At 49.9% G+C, this 27,977-nt stretch overlaps 1 protein-coding gene and 1 non-coding gene across 2 annotated transcripts in view; one reads left to right on the top strand and one right to left on the bottom strand.

Moving 5' to 3' along the window:
• LOC127056416 (uncharacterized) overlaps positions 1-27,977 on the top strand; it is a 65,964-nt gene that overhangs the window by 18,620 nt on the left and 19,367 nt on the right. The gene's annotated exons all lie outside the window — the stretch shown is intronic.
• On the bottom strand, positions 14,915-14,996 carry TRNAS-AGA (transfer RNA serine (anticodon AGA)). Its single transcript has one exon. It is a non-coding gene; the product is annotated as a tRNA-Ser (tRNA).

Genomic DNA, 27,977 nt, shown 5'->3' with positions numbered 1-27,977 from the left:
ATCCAGTCTTGAGTTTCTGAAAAGTTGTCACATGTCAGTATAAGATATGTCATCCTTCCATGTCCCTTCCCAGCGACCAATGCCTGCCTTTAGACACACAGAAAATCTTTATTGCCATATACTTTCACTGTTTCTTTGCTTTAACCCCTAGGAATGCACCTGTTGGACAATCAAAGGAGTTGCTCCATTCCTATGGACCCCAAATCAGAATTCAACATAGATATTTTATACTAACAACCTTTTATCAAAGTATTAATGAAATGTTAACTTGCTAACTTGAGACCATGGGTGGAGACATTATGTAATCTGTTAACTATTGGCTAATGTGCTTATCTTGTCTTGCTGCAAAACCTATCCCGGGGTGTGGAACTGCCTACCCCGTCACTTTCCCCTGCTGGTGAAAAATCTATATATTCTATTGCAATTAATTAATTAACAATGTCTCTGAGCCTAATAAGCAAGGTGACACTCCGCCAGCACTGTGTGTAATAAACTCCTATTTTTGACCTCTACATGGTGTAGATTTCTGTCTTTCTTGGACACCTGCTGAATAAAGAGAAGATTCAGGATCCAGCCTGGCTGAATGTGTGTCCTCTCCTCACAGCTTGGTGATCTTTTGAGGAAATGGAGAAGACTGCCTTTGCCTAGCTGTACATTGCTTGCAAAAGAAACAGGTCTTTTTGGTGACAAGTGTTGAAAGGAGGCACTAGACAAATGTGGAGACAGGAAAAATGTCCCCCAACTGAACTGGCATCTGTGGATGCTGAAGTCACAACACAGAACACTAAACACTATTTGAGAATGGCTGGTGTCAGAAGAGTCTCTAACAAGGCCTCTTCCCCCCAGCAGGGGCCTCTCTGTGCACAGAACTCCTGGTAGCGTGATGGCTGCAGGCAGTGGAGAACTCTATTTTGGCATCTCTTTGCCTGTTTTGTTTTCAGCACCTGCAGTGGCTGTTAAAAGGTCTCTAGACAGTGATCTTTGGGAAGAGCTGGCTGAAGAGCCTTCCTACCAACCAGGAGAGCCTGGCTTGGCCTGCCAGTTCTTCCTTGCTGAACCTAGTGTGTCTGTTGGCTCCTTTTCTGTATCTCTTTCCAAAAAAAGAAAAGACCTGTCAGCAGAATCCTTCTAAGTGCTTGTTCAAGACAGAGAGAGCCTTCCTTGCGGCTAAGTCTTGGTGCCATGGGGAATGCCTCATTGCTGTGGTGCCTCTTGCTGACCATCCTGGTAATAAGTTCTGGTTCACCGGTGCGCCTTCATCTAGTGGCATCTGGCTGCATCTGTTTTATCATTAGGACCCATGGCGCTCTCAGGACTTCAGTGTCCTCTTATGGACACAGCCCTCTGGCTGTGCCCCACTCAGTTCTCTCCGTCCTTCCCGGGGGCAGCTTTTCTCTACCCGGACACTTGCCTCAGTCGCTGGCTGCAGTCCAGGGTGTAGCCACCCGTGTCAGCCACTACGGAGGCAAAAGTGGTGAACGTCCAACCCTGCATCTGTTTCCCTGGACCACTTCCCCACAGCCCCAGCACCTTCCTCTGACTTTGTATTAGGGCCTCAGTCTGGCAGAATTCGGCCAGAAGGTCACTCATGCTCCCCTTACCCACCCAGATCAGGGTGCTCACCCTTCCCCAGCCGAAGCCCCAGCCGCAGCCCCAGCCCCAGCCCCAGCCAAACCTCCCTCCTCAAATTCCAAGCAGTGACTCTCTTGCTGTGCTGAGCTGCCCTTTATACATGGGCTGCTCCAGCAAGCCTTCTCCTGATTGGCTCTCTCAATAAGCCCTTTCCTGATAGGCCGGTTTCTGCACCGTGTCTGCAAGGCTGCCTTAATCTTTCTCCTGCTTGGTTGGGGGCAGACAGCTCCCCACACTTGGAAAATGGCAAATGAGAAGCTTAGAGCTGGTGGAAAGGTTACCATGACTGAGAACTGAGCCGAGGTTGCTGCGACTGAAACACAGATCACTAACCGCTATATGATCACAATGGCTGGCGGGAGAAGCACATGTTAGAAGCCCTCTGTCATCTCAGCTGTGGCTTTCTGTGCACGGAGAGCCAGATACCTCAAGGTCTGCAGGTCTTGAGGGAAATGTGGAATGTCTGTACTTTAGAATTTGCTGGTGTTGTCCTGGACCATCAAATGGAACAGTTGCAAACAGTTTCTGGAGGTAGGCACCATGGCTTAGCTGGCTAAAGCGCTTATCTCCTAAACAGGAGATCCTGGGTTCAACTCCCAGTGTTGCCTTTGTGAATGGCTTTTGTCTCCTTTGCTCACATTTTCCTGTGTCTTCCTAGGAAACAGAAGAGACCTCCCTTGGTAGCCAAGTCATTGCTTGCTAAGGAAAAGGCTTCTTTGTAGAGAAGCATTGGAAAGAATCAAATCACAAGCTTGGAGTTGATGAAAAGGCTGCTGTGATTGGCATTAGCATGGTGGTTGCTTTGACTGCAATAACTGCAACGTGAGAGCCTGCGCCACACGTCCTTGTGATTCACTGGGGATGTCCACATGCAGATGTCATGTCACCTTCCTTTAGATAGTCACTGATTAAAAATGGAGCAGTTGGGAGAAAAGTTCCAGAGAGTGGCATCGTGGCTAAGCTGGCTGACTCACCTGCCAGGTAAAGTGGAGTTAGGGATGCAGAACCCAGTGGTGCCTTGCCAAATGTGTCTGCTCTCCCCATCTTTTGGTCAATCTTCTGAGGAAACAGAGAAGACTGCCTCTGCCTTGCAATGCAAATACTTCCAAAAGAAACCAGTCGTTTTTTCTGAGCAGTGTTTGAAGGAGGCACCTAAGAAATGTGGAGACAAGGAAAAGGTCATCGTAACTCAACTTGCATCCATGGCTCTTGGGGCCACAACGTAGACCACTAAGCACTGTATGACCACAGAAAAATGTAAACTTTACACCTTATTACACTATGCAGTAGTTAGGTCAAGTATTTTTCTCACCCCACTGGATGTTACCCTCCTTAATACATAGAATTCCCCCCTTCATTTTCTCAGGATTCCTGCTGCTTCCAACATAGGTGGGGGAGGAGAAAGGCAAAAACATGATTCCACAGTCTCCTATTTTATATCCTTAGTTCAAGTGTCTAGAAGACACTTGCCCAGACGTGTCCAGGAGGGCTCTGCTGAGTCACTAGGTTGGGGAATCCTCCTGGTGTGGTCTTGTGCAACTGACTCATAGACTTGAGCAGTCCCCAGAGTGCTGTGTTTGGGCATCTGTCATTGAATTGGAAATCCCTTAATTACAATTCCTCTGCTGATTCATGGTTGTTGAACTCCCTCCTTGGCAGGGGTCACTAGCAAAATTATAGCATATTTCAGTAACAACCATACAGCAAAATGCATAACTTCATACACCCTCATGCTATACATATTTGGACAGAGTAACCGATTTTAGCAGATCATGACTTTTCATGTGATAACTGACATGGAATTGTTTGTATGAGATATCACAGTCATATATGAATGATGAATATGTGAGCTACAGGGGGCTATTTTGAGGTACATCATGTCATAAAAGCCCCCAGAGACTGGTGTTTGGGAAGAGCTGGCTGAAGAGCCTTCTGAGTAACTGAGAGATCCTGGCTTGGCCGGCCAGTTTGTGCTTGTGAATTAAACTTGTCCGCTGGGCTCCCTTTTTTGTGTCTCTTTCACATAAACAGAGCAGAAGTTCTTGGCCAGTCCTTGACAGTGCTTGTTCAAGACACAGAGAGCCTCTGTGCTGGGGCAGGGGTAAGGGTGCAGGATGTGGTCGGAGGGGAGGTGCTTACCTCGGGCAGCACAGCTCCCAAAGTGACCAGCAGTCGGGATTTCCCCCAACAGTGCCCCACAGGGGTCCAGGATCAGCTCCAGCACAGGCCACACAGGAAGGCTTAATGCTCGAGCTACAGCACACGCTGGGCAGGCTTGAGGCCAGCGTCCCCATGGCAGCAGAGAAGAAGAAGTCTCGGCCCCTGGAGGGGCAGGATGGGCTTCCTGGATCCCATTTGCTCACAGCCAGGGCCCTGCCCCCACTCCCAAGTCGTCCATGGCACCCCCAGGTCAGCCAGAATGGAGCAGCAGTTTTCACTGCACCAAGTCCACTTATGGCTTACAGGCAACACCCAGACCCGCCACAGCCCATCATCTTGGCCAGAAAGGAGCCTACTCAGCCTCGTCATTGCTTATTTTCCTTCCCCCCAGAACCCCGCTTCTCCTGGGCTGCAGGGAGCCATCCCTGGGATGCCAACAGCCAGCCACAGGGGTCTATCTCCCAGCAGCCAACCGCACCTCCATGGTTTGGCCCTCAGAAGGGCAGGTGGGGGTTTCCTGGATCCCAGTTGCTCACAGCCAGCCCAGCCTCCACCTCTAAAACCATCAGTCATGCCCCCAGGTTGGCCATAAAGGAGCAGCCATTCTCCACTTGGACTCAGCTTTGCTTGTTTTCCTTTGACCCAGAACCCCCCTTCTTCTCCTGGGCTGCAAGTAGCCATCCCTGGGAAGCCAAGAGGCAGGCACAGGATTCTGCCTCCCAGCAGCCAACCACACCTCCCCGGGCTTTGCAGAATGAATGGTGGTGCTCTACTAACCCCACTTAGCCACAATGATGTGCTTATTTTCTGCCCTGCCTTTCTCAGCTTGACTTTCCTCTTTTGCCCCATTCCTGCCTCACTTCCTTCTTTTGGAAGTCAGGCAAAGAAGGCCAGCAGGAAGAGCCGGCGTCCACCTGCCAATCTCCAAGGGCAGAGGAGGACAAGCCACAAGTCTCTGAAAGGTAACATGCCTAACTCCTCTAGGTTCTCCAGCCTGACACCAAGGTGCTTTCTCCACTGCTGTCAGCACCTTCTGTCATGCAGGGGTTGGAGTTATCCCAGGGACAGGCCAGTGGCAGAAGGAGGAGCGCCTTCCTGAACAGCAAGGGGATCTGGGAAAAGGAAACCAACATGTTTCTGCCTAGCTTTGAATCAGGGACCTTTTGTGTGTTAGGCAAATGTGATTACCACTACACTACAGAAACTCCATCTGCTTGGCTGTTGCTCACCCTGCCACAGACCGATGGACAAACCTAGAGAAAGTGGTGGCAGCCCTTCAATAGGTCAGCTGGCAGAGCAGAGGACTGGAGCCGGCACTCAGGAAGTCGTCCTTACCTCGCCCGTGTGACTCCAGCTTGAGGGAGAGCTTCTTCTTTTTCTCCTTGCTGACAAAGAGCAAGAGAAGAATGAAAGGTCAGGTGGGCCATCTCGGTGCAGAAGCCCATGCTGTCTTTTCCTGCTGCATAGCCTGAAATGAGGGACTTGTGGCAGTTAAAGGAACTGCTGCACCTTTCAGAAAACATCCTACCTGTGCACAAAGCTGGATAGAATAGCCTGCTAGTCTAGCACGCTCCCAACTGAACTACTTCAGCAGCTGCTAGGTTTCTTTTTGGCTCATTAAACCACATCTTCAGTCACTGATGGCCAATGAGAGAGCGACATCGCTTGCTATTTTAGCACTTGAAAATGCCATTGGCCAATCTTTGGATCTCTTTAATGCTGCGCTTCAGTTCATGGGGGAAAGGTGAGAGAAATCACCTTTCAACTAAAGGCCTGGGGTTAACATCCTAACGCTGTCTCCTACTGTAACACTATTTAATCCTGGCCAGCCCTGTGCTGGTGACAGTTCCATTTCTAGATGTTAGTACGTTTCAGTTACCGTTAAAATTAAAAAGTTTCTATATGCTTAAAGAAAATGCATTTGTTTTATTTGCTTATATATGGCATGAATAAATACAGGTTTACAGAACCTAGCCTGCAAATTTAGCATCTTATATGACAGAGAAAATCATGCATCGAAATTGTACATCAAAATCATGTACTGAGCTACAAATGCAATGAAAAATAAGATACTTAAAATTTTTAACGTCTTGCCTGGGGTGCCACTTGGTCTAGGTCAGACCCTGCCAGGGAGAACAGGAATTAGTGTCTGTCATAAACAGATAGCTAAGGGTTAATGTCTCTTTCACCTGAAGCACCTGACTAGAGGACCAATCAGGAAACCGGATTTTTTCAACTTTGGGTGGAGGGAATTGAGTGTCTTTGTCTTTGTTTTCTGGCTGCCTGCTTTCTCTGAGCTTTGGAGAAGTAGTTTCTTTTTTCTAGTCTTCTGTTTCCAAGTGTAAGGACAAAGAGATCAGATAGTAAGTTATATGGTTTCTTTTCTTTGGTATTTGCATGAATATAAGTGCTGGAGTGCTTTGATTTGTATTCTTTTGGAATAAGGCTGTTTATTCAATATTCTTTTAAGCAATTAACCCTGTGTTGTATCATCTTAATACAGAGAGAACATTTGTACTTATTTTTCTTTCTTTTTATATAAAGCTTTCTTTTAAGACCTGTTGGAGTTTTTCTTTACTTCAGGGAAATTGAGTCTGTACTCACCAGGGAATTGGTGGGAGGAAGAGATCGGGGAGATCTGTGTGTGTGTTGAATTGGCTAGCCTGATTTTGCATTCCCTCTGGGGGAATAGGAAAGTTCTTTTTGTTTCCAGGATTGGGAACAGAGAGGGGGATCACTCTGTGTAGTTTCACAGAGCTTGTGTCTGTGTATCTCTCCAGGAGCACCTGGAGGGGGGAAGGGAAAAAGGATTATTTCCCTTTGTTGTGAGACTCAAGGGATTTGGGTCTTGGGGTCCCCAGGGAAGGTTTTTCAGGGGGACCAGAGTGCCCCAAAACACTCTAATTTTTTGGGTGGTGGCAGCAGGTACCAGGTCCAAGCTGGTAACTAAGCTTGGAGGTTTTCATGCTAACCCCCATATTTTGGACACTAAGGTCCAAAACTGGGATTAAGGTTATTACATGGTGTAGCAGCGGTGGGATATAGACAGAATCCGGAAGCCAGTAGGAATATTATATTTTTCTTTTCTCTGCTAAGGGCTTTTTAGCAGAGAGAGAAGCAGTTGGTTTTAAAAGGGAACCAGAGAGAATTTTTTTTTTCTGCTCTCTCTCGCAGTTTGTGGCTTGCATGTTAAGGGTCTTTTGTCATGCAATAGCCCTCCCATTAGGAGGCAAGTACCAGCACTTATAGGCATGCAAATAAAGTGGTTTTTCTGGTTTCCCTTCATTGAACATTAGCTAGAGAGAGAAAAGGAAAATTAGCTAAAGGCACTGTTGCTAGGCAGACTTCAGGAGGCAACAGAGAACCTGCAGTTCAGAAGATAAACACCGGAGGGCACCCCAACACAAGAAAACAGGAACCATGACTTCTAAGGCAAAAATTGACGCCGAAGAACAAATCAAAGAAGCTGAACACAGGCGACAACTGGAAATAAAACAAAAAGAGATGGAGATGAAAGAAAGAGAAGAACAGATCAAAGAGGCAGCCTACCAAAGAGAACAGGCAGCCTACCAAAGAGAACAGGCAGCCAAAGAGGCAGCCAAGGAGGCAGCACACAAAAGAAAACTAGAAGAAGAAGAGGTGGCCTACCGAAGGAAACAAGCAGAAGAAGAGTTGGCCCACCACCGAGAAATGGAAAAGCAACAAAAAGAAATGGAAGAGAAGGAAAAACAGAGGAAACATGAACTGGAGTTGGCAAAAGCTGGGCTGCATGTGCCAGCCAACCCTAACAACCCGGCGCCAAATATTGCTCCACAGCACAGGAAATTTCCCACCTACAAGGCAGGTGATGACACCGAGGCCTTCTTGGAAAATTTTGAAAGACCCTGTCTTGGGTACAGCATTCCCGAAGACCAGTACATGGTAGAATTGAGGTCACAGCTCAGTGGACCTTTAGCAGAGGTGGCAGCTGAAATGCCTAAGCACCAAATGAATGACTATAAACTTTTTCTAACCAAGGCCAGATACAGGATGGGGATAACCCCAGATCATGCCCGTCGGCTCTTCAGAACCCAAAAGTGGAAACCCGAGGTGTCATTTCCCAAACACGCCTACTACATTGCAAAAAACTATGAGGCCTGGATAACAGGAAACAACATTCAAACCTTGGAAGAACTAAACCTCCTCATACAAATGGAACAGTTCTTGGATGGTGTTCCTGAAGACATCACACGGTACATACAAGATGGAAATCCCAAAGATATCGCTGAGGCGGGGGAGATTGGAGCCAAATGGATGGAACTGGCAGAAAGCAAGAAAGCTACTGTCAAGGGGAACGATTACCCCAGGGGGCACACAGACCATAAACCCTACAACCGAGGACAGCCAAAGACCCCACATACCACCCAAGTAAAGCCACAGATACCCTACCCTTCAACCTCACCAGTCTCCAGTAACTCACCTCGGCCCAGTGACCCATCAGATGGAAGATGCTTTAAGTGTAATGAACTGGGACATATCAAGGCCAAGTGTCCCAAGAACACCATGCGAGTGCAATTCATTACACCACCATCACATCAAAGATCCCCAGGCCCGGATGCCTCTCAAATACCCTTGGAGCGAAGGGAAAATTTGAGAGTGGGCGGAAAGAAGGTTACTGCGTGGAGAGACACGGGGGCACAAGTGTCAGCTATCCACCAATCCTTCGTTGACCCCAAATTCATCAACCCAAAGGCCAAAGTTACAATTTACCCCTTCATGTCACAAGCTGTAGACTTGCCTACAGCTCAACTGCCTGTCCAGTACAAAGGCTGGTCAGGAATGTGGACTTTTGCAGTCTATGACAATTATCCTATCCCCATGCTACTGGGGGAAGACTTGGCCAACCAGGTGAAGCAGGCCAAGAGAGTGGGAATGGTTACACGTAGCCAAACCAGGCAAGCTTCCAGACCCATTCCTGTTCCTGAGCCATCCACAGAGGCCCCGTCTGTGTTACCAGAGACCCAGACAGAGGTAGTGGACCCGGATTCCATGCCAACCACTGAAACAGCCACAGCACCTCCAGTCCCAGGCCCGGAACTGGAACAGCAACCAGCACCGGCGATTGCAACCCCATCTTCAAACTCAACGCCAGTGGGCGCCAGCGAGCCACAACTGGCAGAAGCAACACACAGCCATACCCAAAAGGCTCAGCCAGAGCCTGAAATACCCTCAGGTGCACCAGCGGAGAGCGGTTCACCAGCAACGGAAACAACCCCATCACCTACATCGCTTCCAGAGGGACCAAGCCCAAGTCCACAGTCTGAGGAAGAACTGGTGACCCCATCCTCAAGGGAACAGTTCCAGACTGAGCAGGAAGCAGATGACAGCCTTCAGAAAGCTTGGGCGGAGGCACGGAGTACCCCACCGCCTCTCAGCTCTTCTAATCGATCCCGGTTTGTTATAGACCAAGGACTTTTATACAAGGAAATTCTTTCTGGTGGACACCGGGAAGAATGGCAGCCACAAAAACAGTTGGTGGTTCCAACTAAGTACCGGGGGAAGCTCTTAAGCTTAGCCCATGATCATCCCAGTGGCCATGCTGGGGTGAACAGAACCAAGGACCGGTTGGGGAAGTCCTTCCACTGGGAGGGGATGGGCAAGGACGTTGCCAAGTATGTCCGGTCTTGTGAGGTATGCCAAAGAGTGGGAAAGCCTCAAGACCAGGTCAAGGCCCCTCTCCAGCCACTCCCCATAATTGAGGTCCCATTTCAGCGAGTAGCTGTGGATATTCTGGGCCCTTTCCCAAAAAAGACGCCCAGAGGAAAGCAGTACATACTGACTTTAGTGGACTTTGCTACCCGATGGCCAGAAGCAGTAGCTCTAGGCAACACCAGGGCTAACACTGTGTGCCTGGCCCTAACAGACATCTTTGCCAGGGTAGGTTGGCCCTCCGACATCCTTACAGATTCAGGGTCTAATTTCCTGGCAGGGACCATGAAAAAACTGTGGGAAACTCATGGGGTGAATCACTTGGTTGCCACCCCATACCACCATCAAACCAATGGCCTGGTGGAAAGGTTCAATGGAACTTTGGGGGCCATGATACGAAAATTCATCAACGAATTCTCCAATAATTGGGACCTAGTGTTGCAGCAGTTGCTGTTTGCCTACAGGGCTGTACCACATCCCAGTTTAGGGTTTTCACCATTTGAACTTGTGTATGGTCACGAGGTTAAGGGGCCATTACAGTTGGTGAAACAGCAATGGGAGGGGTTTACGCCTTCTCCAGGAACTAACATTCTGGACTTTGTAAGCAACCTACAAAGCACCCTCCGACACTCTTTAGCCCTTGCTAGAGAGAATCTAAAGGATGCTCAGGAAGAGCAAAAGGCCTGGTATGACAGACATGCCAGAGATCGGTCCTTCAAGGTAGGAGACCAGGTTATGGTCTTGAAGGCGCAACAGGCCCATAAGATGGAAGCATCATGGGAAGGGCCCTTCACGGTCCAAGAGCGCCTGGGAGCTGTAAACTACCTCATAGCATTTCCCAATTCCTCACTAAAGCCTAAAGTGTACCATGTTAATTCTCTCAAGCCTTTCTATTCCAGAGACTTACAGGTTTGTCAGTTTACAGTCCAGGGAGATGATGCTGAGTGGCCTGACGGTGTCTACTACGACGGGAAAAAAGACGGTGGCGTGGAAGAGGTGAACCTCTCAACCACCCTGGAACGTCTGCAGCGGCAACAAATCAAGGAGCTGTGCACTAGCTTCGCCCCATTGTTCTCAGCCACCCCAGGACGGACTGAACGGGCATACCACTCCATTGATACAGGTAATGCTCCCCCAATCAGAACCCCACCCTACCGAGTGTCTCCTCATGCCCAAGCTGCTATAGAACGGGAGATCCAGAACATGCTACAGATGGGTATAATCCGCCCATCTACCAGTGCATGGGCATCTCCAGTGGTTCTGGTACCCAAACCCGATGGGGAAATACTCTTTTGCGTGGACTACCGTAAGCTAAATGCTGTAACTCGTCCGGACAACTATCCAATGCCACGTACCAATGAGCTATTGGAAAAGTTGGGACGGGCCCAGTTCATCTCTACAATAGACTTAACCAAGGGGTACTGGCAAGTACCGCTAGATGAACCTGCCAAGGAGAGGTCAGCATTCATCACCCATGCGGGGGTGTATGAATTCAATGTCCTTCCTTTCGGCCTTCGAAATGCACCCGCCACCTTCCAGAGGCTGGTAGATGGTCTACTAGCTGGACTGGGAGAATTTGCAGTTGCCTACCTCGATGATGTGGCCATTTTTTCAGACTCCTGGCCCGAACACCTACTACACCTGGAAAAGGTCTTTAAGCGCATCAGGCAGGCAGGACTAACTGTTAAGGCCAAAAAGTGTCAAATAGGCCAAAACAGAGTGACTTACCTGGGGCACCAGGTGGGTCGAGGAACCATAAACCCCCTACAGGCCAAGGTGGATGCTATCCAAAAGTGGCCTGTCCCCCGGTCCAAGAAGCAGGTCCAATCCTTCTTAGGCTTGGCCAGATACTACAGGCGATTTGTACCACACTACAGCCAAATCACTGCCCCATTGACCGACCTGACCAAAAAGACCCAGCCAAATGCCGTTAAGTGGACTGATGAGTGTCAAAAGGCCTTTACCCAGCTTAAGGCGATGCTCATGTCTGACCCTGTGCTCAGGGCCCCGGACTTTGACAAGCCATTCCTAGTAACCACAGATGCATCTGAGCGTGGTATAGGAGCAGTGCTCATGCAGGAAGCAACAGATCACAACTTCCATCCTGTCGTGTTTCTCAGTAAGAAACTGTCTGAGAGGGAAAGTCACTGGTCAGTCAGTGAAAAGGAATGCTATGCCATTGTGTACGCCCTGGAAAAGCTACGCCCATATGTTTGGGGACGGCGGTTCCAACTACAAACTGACCATGCTGCACTAAAGTGGCTTCATACTGCCAAGGGGAACAACAAGAAACTTCTTCGTTGGAGTTTAGCTCTCCAAGATTTTGATTTTGAAATTCAACACATCACAGGAGCTTCTAATAAAGTTGCTGATGCACTCTCCCGTGAGAGTTTCCCAGAATTCAGTAGTTAAAAAGTGTTCTTAAAATGTAGAAGTCTGTTAGTTATATACTTAGGAGTATATGTAAAGGTGTATGTGTTGTATTAATCTGTTTATTTTCAAGTTCTAGAAGGAAATCGCCGCCAGTGAGCTTCCCCACTGTCTGCAATTTGGGGGGCGTGTCATAAACAGATAGCTAAGGGTTAATGTCTCTTTCACCTGAAGCACCTGACCAGAGGACCAATCAGGAAACCGGATTTTTTCAACTTTGTGTGGAGGGAATTGAGTGTCTTTGTCTTTGTTTTCTGGCTGCCTGCTTTCTCTGAGCTTTGGAGAAGTAGTTTCTTTTTTCTAGTCTTCTGTTTCCAAGTGTAAGGACAAAGAGATCAGATAGTAAGTTATATGGTTTCTTTTCTTTGGTATTTGCATGAATATAAGTGCTGGAGTGCTTTGATTTGTATTCTTTTGGAATAAGGCTGTTTATTCAATATTCTTTTAAGCAATTGACCCTGTGTTGTATCATCTTAATACAGAGAGAACATTTGTACTTATTTTTCTTTCTTTTTATATAAAGCTTTCTTTTAAGACCTGTTGGAGTTTTTCTTTACTTCAGGGAAATTGAGTCTGTACTCACCAGGGAATTGGTGGGAGGAAGAGATCGGGGAGATCTGTGTGTGTGTTGAATTGGCTAGCCTGATTTTGCATTCCCTCTGGGGGAATAGGAAAGTCCTTTTTGTTTCCAGGATTGGGAACAGAGAGGGGGATCACTCTGTGTAGTTTCACAGAGCTTGTGTCTGTGTATCTCTCCAGGAGCACCTGGAGGGGGGAAGGGAAAAAGGATTATTTCCCTTTGTTGTGAGACTCAAGGGATTTGGGTCTTGGGGTCCCCAGGGAAGGTTTTTCAGGGGGACCAGAGTGCCCCAAAACACTCTAATTTTTTGGGTGGTGGCAGCAGGTACCAGGTCCAAGCTGGTAACTAAGCTTGGAGGTTTTCATGCTAACCCCCATATTTTGGACGCTAAGGTCCAAATCTGGGATTAAGGTTATTACAGTGTCACATGCCTATTTTCAGGCTGTAATCTGTGGGCACCTTGCTCTGCGGGAGGGATCGTGGTAGCCCAGACTCAGGGCTGGAACAGGCCCTGATTGAGGAGGTGGCTGCTGAGGGGGTGGCTTACAACGCTCCGATGTCTCAGACAATGTGTCTCTCCCAAAGCCTCAGAGCCCAGAAGGCTCCTGCGCTGCCTCCGCTCCTTTCACCTTCTACAGCAAGGAGCAGCAGCAAGGGTCAGGCATGAGCCATAGGCACTAGGTGGGAGGCAGAGGCTTCAGGAGCCCAGAGTGTTTGCCAGTCTGGGCATTTTGGCTGAGACCCCAGGGACACATTGTGAGGCAGAATCCCAGGCATCTGTATGAAAGGAGCATAGGGACTTTAGAGCAGCCAGACTGGGTCAGACTGGGTCCATTTTGCCCAGTGTCCTGTCTTCCCATAGCGGCCAAAGCCAGGTGCCCCAGAGGGAATGAACAGAACAGGTAATCATCAAGTGATCTATCCCCTGTCACCCGCTCCCAGCAAACAGAGACTAGGGACACCTTCCCTGCTTTTTGCCGGCCGCTGCACATTGAGTGGATGTTTGCAGAGAACTATCCACAGTGACTCCAAGATCTCTCACTTGAGTTGCAATAGCTATTTTACATCCCATCTTTTTATATGTAGAGTTGGGATTATGTTTGCCAATGTGCATCACTTTGCATTTATCAACATTGAATTTCATCTGCCATTTTGTTGCCCTTTCACCCAGTTTTGTGAAATCTCTTTTTAGCTCCTCACAGGCTGCTTCGCACTTAACTGTCCTCTGTAGTTTGGGATCATCTGCAAAATTTGTCACCTCGCTGTTTAGCAGATCGTTTATCAATATGTTGAATAGTCCCAGTACAGACACCACTAGTTACCTGTTTGCATCCTGAAAACTGACCATTTAGTCCTACCCTTTGTTTCCTAGCTTTTAACCAGTTATTGATCCAGGTGAGGACCTTCCAGAGGTGAAAGTAAGCCGGTCCGGTCCAGTATGGGGTACCGGCAAGAGCGGGTACGCTGTGCTAGCCCGGCCCAGCTTCCCCAAGCTGGTGATTTAAAGGACCCAGGGCTCCCTGCAGAGGCCAGAGCCCCGGGCCCTTTAAATCGCTGCCTGAGCCCCCCTGCCGGAGCCATGGGGAGCAAAGCACTGCCGTGGAACGCTGCTCTCTCCCGCGCCACGAACACAGAGCAGGGGCAACGGGAGCTTCCTTACAGTGTGTGGGGGGGCACTGTTGTCTGAACTGTGGTGCTCCCATGACACCCCTTCCCCAGGGACCCACATTCACACCACCCCTCCCCCGAGGCCACACCCACAGAACGCCTCTTCCCCCCAAGACTCCACCCTTCCCCCCACTCCATCATTTGTCCTAACAGCCAGTAAAGAGTGGTGGGGCCATGGCCCTCTACCCCCCCTCTTCCAGCACCCCTGACACAGAGCTAAGCAGGCAGCAGTGTGTGTGTGTCACAGAGGCTGCTGTGCTGAGCTGAGCCAGTGAGGGAAACAGGGGCTGATGTTGGTGCTGTCCCCCTCCCCCTGCCTCAGGACTGGTTGCTTGCAGCAGCTGTCTGAACTTAGAGACAGTGGGCCCACACAATCCCTCTCCCCACACACACAAACACACTCTCTACCCCACCAGACACATTGCAGTTGAAAAGCAGCTGGCAATCTAGTAGGATTCCCATGGAACAATGGGATAGAGAAACCTGCATCATGTGATGCTGTACCAGCCCATGAGGCTTTGCAAACCCTTCCCAAAGCACCCGCAGCCAGTTGCACAGCTACCCACAATGCACTGCTCTCTGTGGCCATCCAAGAGTCTAGCCTGGATGTGCTCTGGTGACACAAGGGGCATAGTGTGGACATACAACAGCTGTTTAATTGAAACACTTTAAAGCCACATTACCCAATAGCGTAGATATAGTTTGAGAGTGAGACAAGACCCAGCTCTGTTGAGACTGAAGAACCATAACTTCCTCCGTAGTTGGCAGGATTTGAACCTGTTCAGGGAGACCCCAATGGATTTCTAGCCCATCACCTTAACCACTCAGCCACAACTACTTGCTTGAGACGTGTCTCTCACTACACTCCAGTTCTGTTCTCACTGAGTGATCAATTCCAATTGTTTCCTCAGACCAGCTTCCACAACACACACACTGCTGTGCCATTGTTCAAGTGTGTCCCTGGCTGAACTGCAAGAATTCCTGCTCATTTCCCTTCTGGCTGGAGCATGAGGAGAGTGTGTTTGTGGTCAATGACGTTTCTGTAGATTGTTGTCCATTTCCTGCCTTGATCATTCAGACAGTTCCTTTACCATCATATCCCCAGCACATCAGGGATTGCAATAGCAGGGGGCAGGTTTTCTCTGGGGCACTGAGCTTTGCCACGGGGTTGGTGGTTCCTTTCCTTCCTCACCCTGGAGTAAACTCAGCTTTTTATTCCATCCTTGATGTTTCAAGGAATAACAAGAGATGACCAAGGAAAGAGGTGGACAGGGCGGGTCTCAGGTGAGGGGTAGAGAGGTGCAAGTGGTGGGCAGGGCCAGTCTTATGGGTGGGGCAAAGAGGTGTGGGTGGTGGACAGGGCAGGTCAGGGGAGGGGATAGAGAGGTGTGAGTGCTGGGCAAGGTGGTTCTCAGGAGAGGCAGAGAGGTGTGAGTGTTGGGCAGGGTGAGTCTCAGGGGAAGGGCAGAGAGGTGGGTGCAGCAGGCAGACCTTGGGGGTGGGGGTGGAGAGACACAAGGAGGCCTTCTTGGAGGAGAGGAGCAAGCAAAAGGTGGACCAGCAGGCCTCAGCCAAAGAGAAAGAGCAGGAGTGGGAAGTGGCCAAATGGGAGTGAGAGCAGAGCACAGGTGGGGCTTCAGAGGGAGGAGAATGAGTCAAGGGGGTGGAGTGGACAGAACTGCCCAGAGGATTCAGGGGGCCTGAGGCAAAACAATTTTGGGTGCCCCTTCCATAAAAAAAAGTTGCAATACTATAGAATACTATATTCTCATTGGATCCCTGCAGGGCCTGGGGCAAATTGCCCCACTTGCCCCCCCCCCGGGTGACCGTGCCCTCAGCCTCTCCTCGTAAGTCCACTGACCCCTAATCATTTTTGTTGCCCTCCCCTAGACTCTCTCCAATTTGTTTCTGTAGTGGAAGGGCAAAAACTGGACACAATGCTCCAGATGTGGCCTCACCAGTGCTGAATAGAGGGGAATAATCACTTCTCTCGATCTGCTGGAAATGCTCCTATTAATCCAGCCCAATACGACCAGTTACCCATATTGAATGCAGACCTAGCAATATTTGATCAATTGGTTACTGTCCATTAAGGATGTTCTTTCCTACCTATTCATAAAGAATGAAGATGCTCTAAGCAGAGGGGAGAGAGCTGTCCCGTCCGTGTAGTTAATTCACCTCCCCGAGAGGTGGTAGCTATGTCACTGGGGGAAGCTATGTGGGTGAGTGTGCAAGCAGTGGTGTCTCCATATATCTATAAGTTTAAGTGTGGGCCCCTTACTGAATGAGGGAGGTAACTTAGTGGACAGAGGATGTGGAAAAAGCTAATGTACTCAATGCTTTTTTTGCCTCTGTCTTCACAAACAAGGTCAGCTCCCAGATTGCTGCACTGGGCAGCACAGCATGAGGAGAAGTTGACCAGCCCTCTGTGGAGAAAGAAGTGGTTCGGGACTATTTAGAAAAACTGGAGATGAGCACATGTCCATGGGGCCGGATGCGCTGCATCCGAGGGTGCTAAAAGAGTTGGCGAATGTGATTACAGAGCCATTGGCCATTATCTTTGAAAACTCATGGTGATCAAGGGTGGTCCCGGATGACTGGAAAAAGGCTACTGTAGTGCCCATCTATAAAAAGGGAAGAAGGAGGATCCAGGGAACTACAGACCAGTCAGTCTCACCTCAGTCCCTGGAAAAATCATGGAGCGGGTCCTCAAGGAATCAATTCTGAAGCACTTAGGGGAGAGGAAAGTGATCAGGAACAGTCAGCATGGATTCACCAAGGGCAAGTCATGCCTGACTAACCTAATTACCTTCTATGAGGAGATAACTAGCTCTGTGGATGAGGGGATAGCAGTGCATGTGTTATTCCTTGACTTTAGCAAAGCTTTTGATACGGTCTCCCACAGTATTCTTGCCAGCAAGTTAAAGAAGTGTGTGCTGGATGAATGGACTGTAAGGTGGATAGAAAGCTGGCTAGATCGTCAGGCTCAGTGGATAGTGATCAACGGCCCATGTCTAGTTGGCAACCGGTTTCAAGCGCAGTGCCCCGAGCGTCGGTCCTGGGGCTGGTTTTGTTCAATATCTTCATTGATGATGTGGAGGATGGTGTGGATTGCACCCTCAACAAGTTTGCAGATGACCCTAAACTTGGAGGAGTGGTAGATACACTGGAGGGTAGGGATAGGATACAGAGGGACCTAGACAAATTAGAGAACTGGGCCAAAAGAAACCTGATGAGGTTCAACAAGGACAAGTGCTGAGTCCTGCACTTAAGACGGAAGAATCCCATTCACTGTTTCAGACTAGGGACCAAATGGCTAGGAAGCAGTTCTGCAGAAAAGGACCTAGGGGTTACACTAGACGAGAAACTGGCTATGAGTCAACAGTGTGCCCTTGTTGCCAAGAAGGCTAACGGCATTCTGGGCTGTATAATTAGGGGCATTGCCAGCAGATCGAGGGATGTGATCATTCCTCTCTATTCAGCATTGGTGAAGCCTCATCTGGTGTACTGTGTCCAGTTTGGGCCCGACACTACAAGAAGAATGTGGAAAAATTGGAAACAGTCCAGCAGAGGGCAACAAAAATGATCAGGGTCTGAAGCGCATGACTAATGAGGAAAGGCTAAGGGAACTGGGCTTGTTTAGTCTGAAGAAGAGAAGACTGAGGGGGGATTTGATAGCTGCTTTTAAGTACCTGAAAGAGGGTTCCAAAGAGGATGGACCTAGACTGTTCTCAGTGGTAGCAGATGAGAGAACAAGGAGTAATGGTCTCAAGTTGCAGTGGGGGAGGTTTAGGCTGGATATTAGGAAAAAACTTTTTCACTAGGAGGGTGGTGAAGCACTGGAATGGGATGGCTAGGGAGGTGGTGGAATCTTCTTCCTTAGAGGTTTTCAAGGGCAGGCTTGACAAAGCCCTGGCTGGCATGAATTAGTTTGGGATTGGTCCTGCTTTGAGCAGTGGATTGGACTAGATGACTTCCTGAGGTCCCTTCCAACCCTAATATTCTATGATTATATGATTAGATGCTCTAATGGTCTCTTCTGGCCATAAAGTTGACTAATTTCTGAAAAACGGAGCATAGCATTGGGAGCAGCATCTGATGTTTTACTGTCTAGCCGGCTTCCTGCCTAGAACGAACACTCCTTGAGTGCGGTGATCCTCCAAAGTGCCTGGCCTGGGGTAGGACATTAGCACAGCAAGGGAGGGGTGTGGCAGTGACATCACAAAGGCCTTTTGCAGGACCTCAGACTATTGGTCAAAGGTGGTGGGGAGGTGGTGACCTCACAGAGAGATGCTGACATCAGCCAGGCAGGACAGGGGCGAGGGGCCAGGGAAACCTCAGAGACCCCTGTGGCTTTGCGTCAGCAAGTCTCCTTCTCCAGGTCTCTCCTTGAGGACTGATAAAGTATTCGGATTCACAGATGTGAGCACCAGGAGGAACCTCTTTCGAGTTTTCTCCTTCCCTTGTAGTGATTTTACGAGAAAACAGCCGTCCCTGTTTAGAAGGTAAGAGCCTCCTGGAGGTTTGAAACCTGTTCAGTCTGATTCATCTGATGAGAGTTGAATTCTAGACATGGAAAACACGAGCTTAAGGCGGCAGAATTTTATTGCGCACCTGGGATTTTGTCCCTTAGAATCAGTGCGGACATAAGGGTTTGTCCTTTTTGTTTCAGCTTTTCCTCCATCCATCCTTCCCTCCTTTCTCTTCTTCTCTTACTTCTTATCTCCTTTTTCCTATTCCCCTCTCAACACCAGCAGGTGTGCTTCTGTGTGTGTGTGTGTGTGTTGCGTGGGAGTGCTCTGCAGCTCCCACTGTGAGAGATCCACCCAAAAATGTGGGACTGAAATAGTGCTTGGGCAGTGATCCCCAGCAGTCACCTGGGCCATCTTTTGGGCTCTCTGGTAAGAATCCTCAGCCTCCCATCCTCAGTCTCTATCCTGATTGGCTGAGCAGGGGTTTATTGACAGGGAGGAGACTCAGGTCCATGTTGTTCTCTTTTAAGAACAAGGAAATAAGTCAGAACCAGTTCTATGTTTGACATATTTTGTTGCTTCTCTGCATTAATTGTCTCTGAGCAGTTGATGATTCTCTCTAACATTGCAGTTCTCCTCAAATACTTGCTGAATAATTACTGTGCACTGTTGTTGGTCTGGAGCTCATCTGAGAGCACGTTATTCAGGTCATTCAATGTCTGAAATTCAAGATCCGATGGTTGGTTTGAAAATCAGGGCTCTTGGGTCCTATTCCCATCTCTGCCACTGCCTGGCTGTGTGACCTAAGACAAGTCAGTTCTCCTTTCTCAGCCTTAGCTTCTCCCTCTTTCTAGTAGCGATAATAATGATCCACTCTTACCTACCTCATGGTGGGTGGAGGATGGGGATCCATTGGAGAGTGTCACTAAGAGTGGTGCATAATATGAGGTGTCCCATCACGTTTACTCAGAGCAGATTATGACATAATAGATTAGCTGAAACAATCTTTTTTATTTGTATTTTTTTATTTTGGAATTGTTAAGAGCAGCAACGACTTAGCTCAGACTGAAGCATCTTATCTAATTTTCAAGGTCTAAGTGTCTCCTCCTTGTGTTTGATGACACAATTTAACACACTGTGACAAACAGGAGATGCTTCTGTTTTGCAACAAAATCTTTTTGCAAAGAACTTCCATCTCACTTATGATTCTGAGAATCAAACTGTTTTAGTCTGAATGGGATTTTCGGACAGAAACGGTTGGAATGAAATTTTCCTACCATCTCAATTCCTGAGCTCTATCCCTGCCTCTGGGGGGATTTGTTGTCTGTTAGAACAGGAGTCTGACTGGTAGCTTCTCTTTCTGGCTCTGCCACCGCCTTGCTGTGTAGGCCCTTGGGTAGGTCACCTCCCTTCTCTGTACCTCAGGCTCCTCCCATTTGTCCAATGGGAACAGGGACAGTTCTCGAATTCTGGGCAGTTGTGAGCCTGAGTGAGAGAAGGGGTGTTGAAGCCCTCCTTGAAGAAGAAAGGGGAGTTTCACGGTGTTTTAGAACCAAGGAATTCTAAAGTTTGCTAAAGTGTCTAGTCTGTGGAAACAAGAAATGGTCGGGGCCAAACTTTTTAACCACTGCCTTTTTAAAGCCCTTTCAAGGACTTGAGTCCCTATCTTTTAGGTACCTGGGGTTCTTTGCCAGCAGGAGACAAGAGGTTCCTGCCTCCTTTTTTGTGGCCTTAACAAACCAGGTGTTGTGCCCCAGTTCTTGTCTGAGACCTCTGAAAAAGAATACCTTCCCATCCATGAACAAGACAGGACCTATCTTTCAAAGGGGAACAAAGAGACCCCTGGGACTTACAGACTAGCTAGCCTCACTGCCATAGCTGGAGAGATACTGGAATACATTCTTAAACACTCAGTTTGTCAGCGGCACCTACAGGATAATTTGGTTCTTAGGACGAGTGAGCATGGATTTGTCAAGAACAAATCATTCCAAACCAATCCTCTTTCCTTCTTCGGCAGGGTTCCGGGCCTGGTGTAGGTGGGTAAACAGTAGATGGGATCTAGCTTGCAGTAACTAAGGCTTTTGACACTGTCTCGTAGGACATTCTCACAAGCAAACGAGGGAAATGCAGTCCAGCTGCAATCAGTGTAATGTGGGTGCAGAGCTGGTTGAAAGCTCAGACTCCAGGAGCCCTTCTCCATATATGGCTGTGCAATGGAGAGGGTGTACCTAGCTGGTCTGGCAGGCATCAATCCGGAGACCGGTACTATACAATATTTTCATGAATGATTTGGAAAATGCAGTGGAGACCATGCTTCTAAAATTTGCAACTGACACCAATCACTTTGGAGCACAGGATTTGAAATTCAAAACGTCCTTAACAAATTGGAGACTTGGTCTTCTTGAGCCAAACTCTATGGCTGGGCCCCTCTCTCTAGACTGGGCTGAAGTGAAACCCCAGAGCCAAACACTCCTCCTGGGCAGTGCGCTCTGACCTTGAATGGTCAGATGCTGCTTAGCACTGTCAGAGCAACTTTTGCTGGGAGATTCTCCCAGCACTTTCCAATAGCGGGAAAGTACGAAATCCCCATTTCACTGCTGGGGACAGAGCCCTAGAGGGGGGAGCAACTTGCCCAAAGTCCCCCAGGAAAAGGAAAAGAACCAGCAGTGGAACCAATAGGAAACCCAGCAATGGAACTCAGGAGTCCTGGGAGTGTGCTAGGGTGACCAGATGTCCTTATTTTATAGGGACAGTCCGAATTTTGGGGTCTTTTTCTTATCTAGGATCCTATTACCTCCCACCCCCTGTCCCGATTTTTCACACTTGCTGTCTGGTCACCCTAGGGTGTGCACATGTGTGGGTCCCAGCTTCTCCCTGCCCCCCTCATTGAAGCAGAAGTGCAGGGTTACTGCCCTGGGTACTGCAGGGCACCGGTGGACATGGGGCTGGCTGGAGGTAGGGTCTGGCTGCAGGCAGGGTAAGGGGTGCGGGGCTGGCTGGCTTCAGGCAGGGGGGTGCATTGGGTTGGCTGGAGACAGGGCAGGGGATGCAGGGCTGGCTGCAGACAGGGGGTGCAGGGCTGGTGCAGGCTGAGTGTGTGGGGGGGCTGGTTGGCTTTGGGCAGGGCCACAGGGGGGTGTGGCAGGAGATGGCTGGAGACAGGGCTTGGGGTTTGTCAGGGGCTTTGCTGCAGGGCTGGCTGCAAGTAGGGCAGGGAGGATGCGGCTGGTGTGGGCAGGGCAGAAGGTGCAGGGCTGTCTGGAGACAGAGGATGGCTGCGGGCAGGGCAGGGCAGGGGGTGCAGGGCTGGCTGCAGGTAGGGCATGGGGCAGGGCCGGTGCAAGGATGTTTCACTCCCTAGGCGAAACTTCCACCTTGCACCCTCCCCCCCCTGCGTCCCCACCCTGAGGTGCCCCACCCGTGGCAGCTCCTCCCCTCCACCCTGAGGCTCCCCTCTTGTGGCAACTCCCCCGCTCTGCCCTGCGGCACCCCCCCTCGCCCCAGCTCACCCCTGCTCCAAGCACGAGCACCCTGAGCACACCATGGCCGCTTCACTTCTCCTGCCTCCAAGGCTTGTGGCGCCTAAGCCTGCCAGGCAGTCAAGCACCCTCCTCTGAGCCACAGCAGCCCTGAGAGTTGACAATAGAGGCACCTTAGCTCCTGAGTTCCTTCAATGTGTCCCCCTCCGGGGTCCAGCTCCGATCACCAGATACTTGGGGTATGTCTATACCACCTGCCGAATCGGTGGGCAGCGATCGATCCAGCGGGGGTCGATATATCGCGTCTAGTGTAGATGCAACACATCGAGTGCTCTCCCCTCGACTGCTGTACTCCAGCTCGGTAAGAGACACAGGCAGAGTCTACGGGGAGCTGCAGCAGTCGACTTACTGCGACTGTGACATTATAAGTATAATATAATATCTCATTGAAAGGTGACAGGGCCAGAAAGAGTTAATTAACTCACCTCACCGACTGAGCTGACCCATGGGTGAACCTTAAGAACTGGTTAGCAAGATATGTGAATGAACAGAGCTTTGAAATGCAAGTCTGCATTGTTAGAGGTAGAAGGGGAGATGTTTGCTCAGGTCTTGTGATGTAGGCAAACAAGTCTTGTCTATTGCTACAGTTTTAATTCAAAGAGCAAAAAAGGAATATTAACATTAATGATGATACTTGAGTGAAATAGTATTATTGTCTATGTGTCTCTTTGAAGGTTGTGGTAACCTGTATCTGAACTGTTTAATGAATAAATTACTCTGTACTAATTGCCAGGATGCTTGGAAGGAGAGTTAAGCCTATTGTCTTCTGAGGCCGAAAGGCTGCTGGAAATGTATAAGAACCCTGGGACACGATCCTTCTTCATCTCAGATCTGCTTTGGGTTTCAAGAGGGGGAAACCTTAAGCCACAAGGATTGAGATCCCCAGTCATTGACTGGAGCCACCCTGAATATGGAAATTGGACTATAACCTATGGACTATTTCTAAAAGAACTTTTGGCAACTACAAGCTCACCTCTACTATGTATCTGAACCTCAAGAATTGAATTCAGGTCGATATGTCTATTAATCTTTTAATCAACACTCTGTCTCTTTTCTTTTCTAATGAATTTTAGTTTAGTTAATAAGAATTGGCTATAGCATGTATTTTAGGTAAGATATAAGTTATAATTGAACCTGGGTAGGTAGCTGATCCTTTGGGATCAGAAGAATCTTTTCTTTAACATGATGAAGTAAGATTTTCAGGAATCATCATCATATCTGACAGGTGTGTCTGGACGGAGGCCTGAGGCTGGGTACTTTAAGGGAACTGCGTGGCTTAAACTTCTAAGTAACCAGTGAGGTACTACAGAAGCTGTTTTGTGTTGGCTTGGTAAATCTAAGTATCGGAATAACCAGCAGCGTTTGGAATTTGTCTGTCCTGTTTTGTTTGCGGTTCACCCTGATTGAGTGACCTCAGCTGGCTCCCACGGGCAGCACCATCACACCTACATCCAGGCTGTAGGGGTCCGGGGGATCTTAGGGGCCTTGGGGTGCACAGATACCTACGTCCAGGCTGTAGAGGTCCCTGGGGGCTTAGAGAGTTTTGGGGGAGGGCACAGATACCAATCTCCAGGCTCTAGGGGTCCCAGGGGGGCTTAGGGGGTTCGTGGGGGGCACATATTCGTACATCCAGGTTTTAGTGGTACCAGGGGGGCTTAGAGGGTTAGTGGGGGGCATAGATACCTACATCCAAGCTGGAGGCATCCTGGGAGTCTTAGGGGATTTTTGGTGGCCCAAGATACCTATGTCCAGGCTGTACGGGTACCAGGGGGTCTTAGGGGTTTGGGTGGGCACAGATACGTATGTCCAGGCTGTATCAGTCCCGGAGGGGGGTCAGAGGTTTCATGAGGGGCACAGATATCTACGTCCAGATTGTAGCTGTCCCGGGGGGTTTAGGGGGGTTGTGGGGGTACAAATACCTACGTCCAGGCTGTAGGGGTTCCTGGGGGGTGAGGGGGTTTCTGAGGGGCACATATACCTACGTGCACACTGGAGTGTCCCGGGGGGCTTATGGAGTCCCTATAGGGCACAGATACAAATGTCCTGGCTGTATAGGTACCTGGGGGGCTTAGGGGGCTTGTGGGGGGCACCGATACCTAAGTTCAGGCTGGAGGGGTCTCCGGGGGTCTTAGGTATTTGGTGGGGGGCACAGATACCTACATCCAGGCTGCAGGGGTCCTTGAGGGGCTTAGGGTCTGTCACGGAGTGTGGGGGAGTCCAGTCCTGCACCCCTCTTCCTGGGACTCAAAGTGACTCTCAGCCAGCCAGTAAAACAGAAAGTTTATTGGACAACAGGAGCGAAAGATACAGCAGAACATGAAGGCACAAGCAGGATCCCGCAATCGAGTCCTTCTGGGGCTTCAGGAAACTTAGTTCCCAGTTTGGGATTCCCTGAATTCCAACCACCCAGACCAAAACCGAAACTGAACTAACCCAACTCTCTCCAGCCAGCCCTTTCTTTTGTCCAGCTTCCCGGGCAAAGGTGCTGACCCCCTCCCTCCTGCCTAGCTCAGGTTACAGGCTGAGCACGTGTCCGGTCCTAAGGTCACCCCCTGCTCTCCCATCTCCCACACAGACAGTCCCTACTCCATCACAGTAATGCACAGAGCATTTCCCGCATGGAGCAACAGTGACACCGTGTGGCCACGCAGTATAATGCACAGAGCATTTCCCTCACAGAGCAACAGTGACACCATGTGGCCATATAGGGTAATGCACAGAGCATTTCCTGCATGGAGCAACAGTGACACCATGTGGCCACGCAGGATAATGCACAGAGCATTTTCCTGCATGGAGCAACAGTGACACCATGTGGCCATGCAGGGTAATGCACAGAGCATTTCCTGCATGGAGCAACAGTGACACCGTGTGGCCACTCAGGGTAATGCACAGAGCATCACACCTACGTAGATGCTTTAGAGATCCCTGGGGGGCTTAGGGGTCATGGGGGGCACAGATAGCTACGTCTAGGCTGGAGGCATTCCGGTGGGTATTAGGGGCTTCATGGGGGACACAAATATCTACTTCCGGGCTGGAGAGGTCCCTGGATGGCTTAGGGGGTTGTGGTGAGCACAAATACATAGGTCCAGGCTGTAGTGGTCCCTGGGGGTTTAGGGAGTTGGTGAGGGGCACAAGAACCTACGTATGGTCTGGAGGGGTCCCTGGGGGACTTAAGGGGTTGTGATTGTGCAGATACCTACGTCCCAGTTGGAGCTGGCCCTGGGGAGCTTAGGGTGTTTGTGCCTCATACACACACCTACAAACAGGCTGGTGGGGCCCCTATTTGTCTTAGGGGGCTTGTTGGGGGCAGAGATACCTATTTTCAGGCTGGAGAAGTCCTGGGGAGGCTTAGGGGGTTCCTGGAGGTCACAAATATCCACAACCAGGCTGGAGGGGTTCTGGGGGTATTAGGGAGATGTGTGTGTGGGGCACAGATACCTATTTCGAGGCTGTAGGGGTCCCGGGGTTACTTTTGGGCATTTTGGGGTACAGATACCTACGTCCATGCTGTAGGGGTCGCTGGGAGGATCAGTGGTTTTGTGAGGGTGCACAGATACCTATGTCCAGGGTATAAGGATCCAGGGGGGGCTTAGGGGTTTGTGGGGGGCACAGATACCTTCATCCAGGCAAGAGGGGTCCTGGGGGCCTTAGGCGGTTTGTGTTGGGCACAGATACCTGCGTCTAGGCTAGAGGCATTCCGCGGGGCTTAGGGGGGTTGTGAGGGCACAGTTAACTATGTTGAGGCTGTAGAGGTCCCATCATGGCCTAGGAGGGTTATGGGGGGCACAGATACCTGCGTCTAGGCTGGAGGGGTTTTGGGGGTCTTAGGAGGGTTGTGGGGGCACAGATACCTATGTCCATGCTGGAGGGGTCCCGTCGTGGCTTAGGGGATTCGTGGGGTCAGAGATACCTACGTCTAGGCTGGAGGGGTTCTGGGGGGGATTAGGTGTTTTGGGGGGGAACAGATACCTATGTCCCGATTGTAGGGGGCCCTGGGTAGCTTAGGCGGTTTGTGGGGATCACAGATACAAACATCCATGCTGTAGGGGTCCCGAGGGTCTTTGTGTGGCTCTGGGGGTCACAGATACCTACCTACAGGCTGGAGGGGTCCTGTGGGTCTTAGGGGGTTTGTGGGGCATACAATGCCTACATCTGGGCTTGTGGGTTCCCTGGGGGGCTTAGAGGTTTGTGGGGAGCACAGATACCTTTATCCAGGATAGATGGGTCCCGGTGGGATTAGGGGGTTGTGGGGGGCACAGATACCTATGTAAGCAGAAGCAGGATGAACTCTACCCTGACATCTGGTGGTGAATTATGGCGAGTGTGGAAAAGAATTTCAGGGGCTGATCGTGTTTGCGTAGGCACACCCACCCCGCCTGACACGGCCACGGCAGCCTGGGATGGTTGCTTTGGCAGCTGTGGTATCCCGTTTATTTGTTGTTGGGGCATGAGATGTAGAGTATTGCCACCCTGATTGTGTGGATGAGGAACTGTGAAACTGCTTTGAGACAGTGATTCTCACCACAAATTGAGTGGCACTCGCTAGACAAGGGAGTGGGCTCCTTGGGTGAGCTAGAGTCACCAATTGCACTTTTTTTCTTTTAACAGTTGAATAGCAGTGTTGATTTTTGATTCTCTTAAGAGCTGAATTTCTAGGTTCTTGAGCTGAAATCACTGAAAAGATGTGTTAGCTTGTGGGGGAGTTTGAAACTGTATTGCAGAGCACAGTAGTTGGCAGACAGGAGCAGTTTGTGGGAGTGGCCCACGGAGTGAGGTGAGTCTAGCAGTTTTGGGGGACAGCTGGAGCAGAACACAGGTCGGCTTTCAGAGCAGCTGGTGGACCGAGCTGAGCAGTTTGTGGGGAAGGCAAAAGCAGAATCCCATGGAGAGGCAGAGCAGTCGGCAGTGGACCACATAAGGTGCCCCTTTCTACTCAGGCTGGCAGGGGGAAAAACCCTGCAGATAGACTCTTGAACTCTGGGGCTACGGGACTGTGGGTGATTTTGGGTTTGCTGGACTCTTGAAACATTGGAGATATTGGACTTTGGAGCCTTGGGGTGATTTGGGGATTGCTGGACTCATGAGCCCAGGGAAAAGGACACGGCCTAGTTGAGGTGTTTTCCCAATTTAATGCTATGTTGTTTATCTCACGTTATTAAACATTTTCTGCTACACCCAGACTCTGTGCTTGTGAGAGGGGAAGTATTGCCTCTTTGAGGCACCTAGGGGTGCGTATGTAAAATTTTCCCATGTCACTGGGTGGGGGCTCGAGCTGGTTTGCATTACATTGTAGGCAAGGGACCCCTATGTATTGAACCCAGTCCTTGCTGCTATCAGTTCAGCCTGGCAGAAGGGTTCCACCTACGTCCAGGCTCAAGGGGTCCCTGGGGGGCTTAGGGAGTTCGTGGGGGGCACAGATATCTAGGTCCAGGCTGTAGGGCGTCGGGGGGAGGCTCAGGAGTTTGGTGGGGGGCACAGATACCTACGTCCAGGCTGCAGGGGTCCCAGAGGGGCTTAGGGGGTGTCACGGAGTGTGGTGGAATCTGGCCCTGCACCCCTCTTCCTGGGACACACAGTGACTCAGCCAGCCAGTAAAACAGAAGGTTTTTTTGGCCAACAGGAATGAAGGAGACAGCAGAGCTTTTGGGCACAACCAGGACCCCTCAATCGAGTCCTTCTGGGGGTTCAGGAAGCTTAGTTCCCAGTTTGGGATTCCCTGAATTCCAACAACCCAGCTCCAAACCAAAACTGAACTAACTCCCTCCAGCCAGCCCCTTCCTTTGTTCAGCTTCCTGGGCAAAGGTGCTG

Source organism: Gopherus flavomarginatus, chromosome 8, assembly GCF_025201925.1.
Source record: "Gopherus flavomarginatus isolate rGopFla2 chromosome 8, rGopFla2.mat.asm, whole genome shotgun sequence".
In the NCBI taxonomy this organism is placed as follows: Eukaryota; Metazoa; Chordata; order Testudines; family Testudinidae; genus Gopherus; species Gopherus flavomarginatus.
Note: the sequence above shows the minus strand (reverse complement) of the source record. Positions and strands in the feature narration are given on the sequence as shown.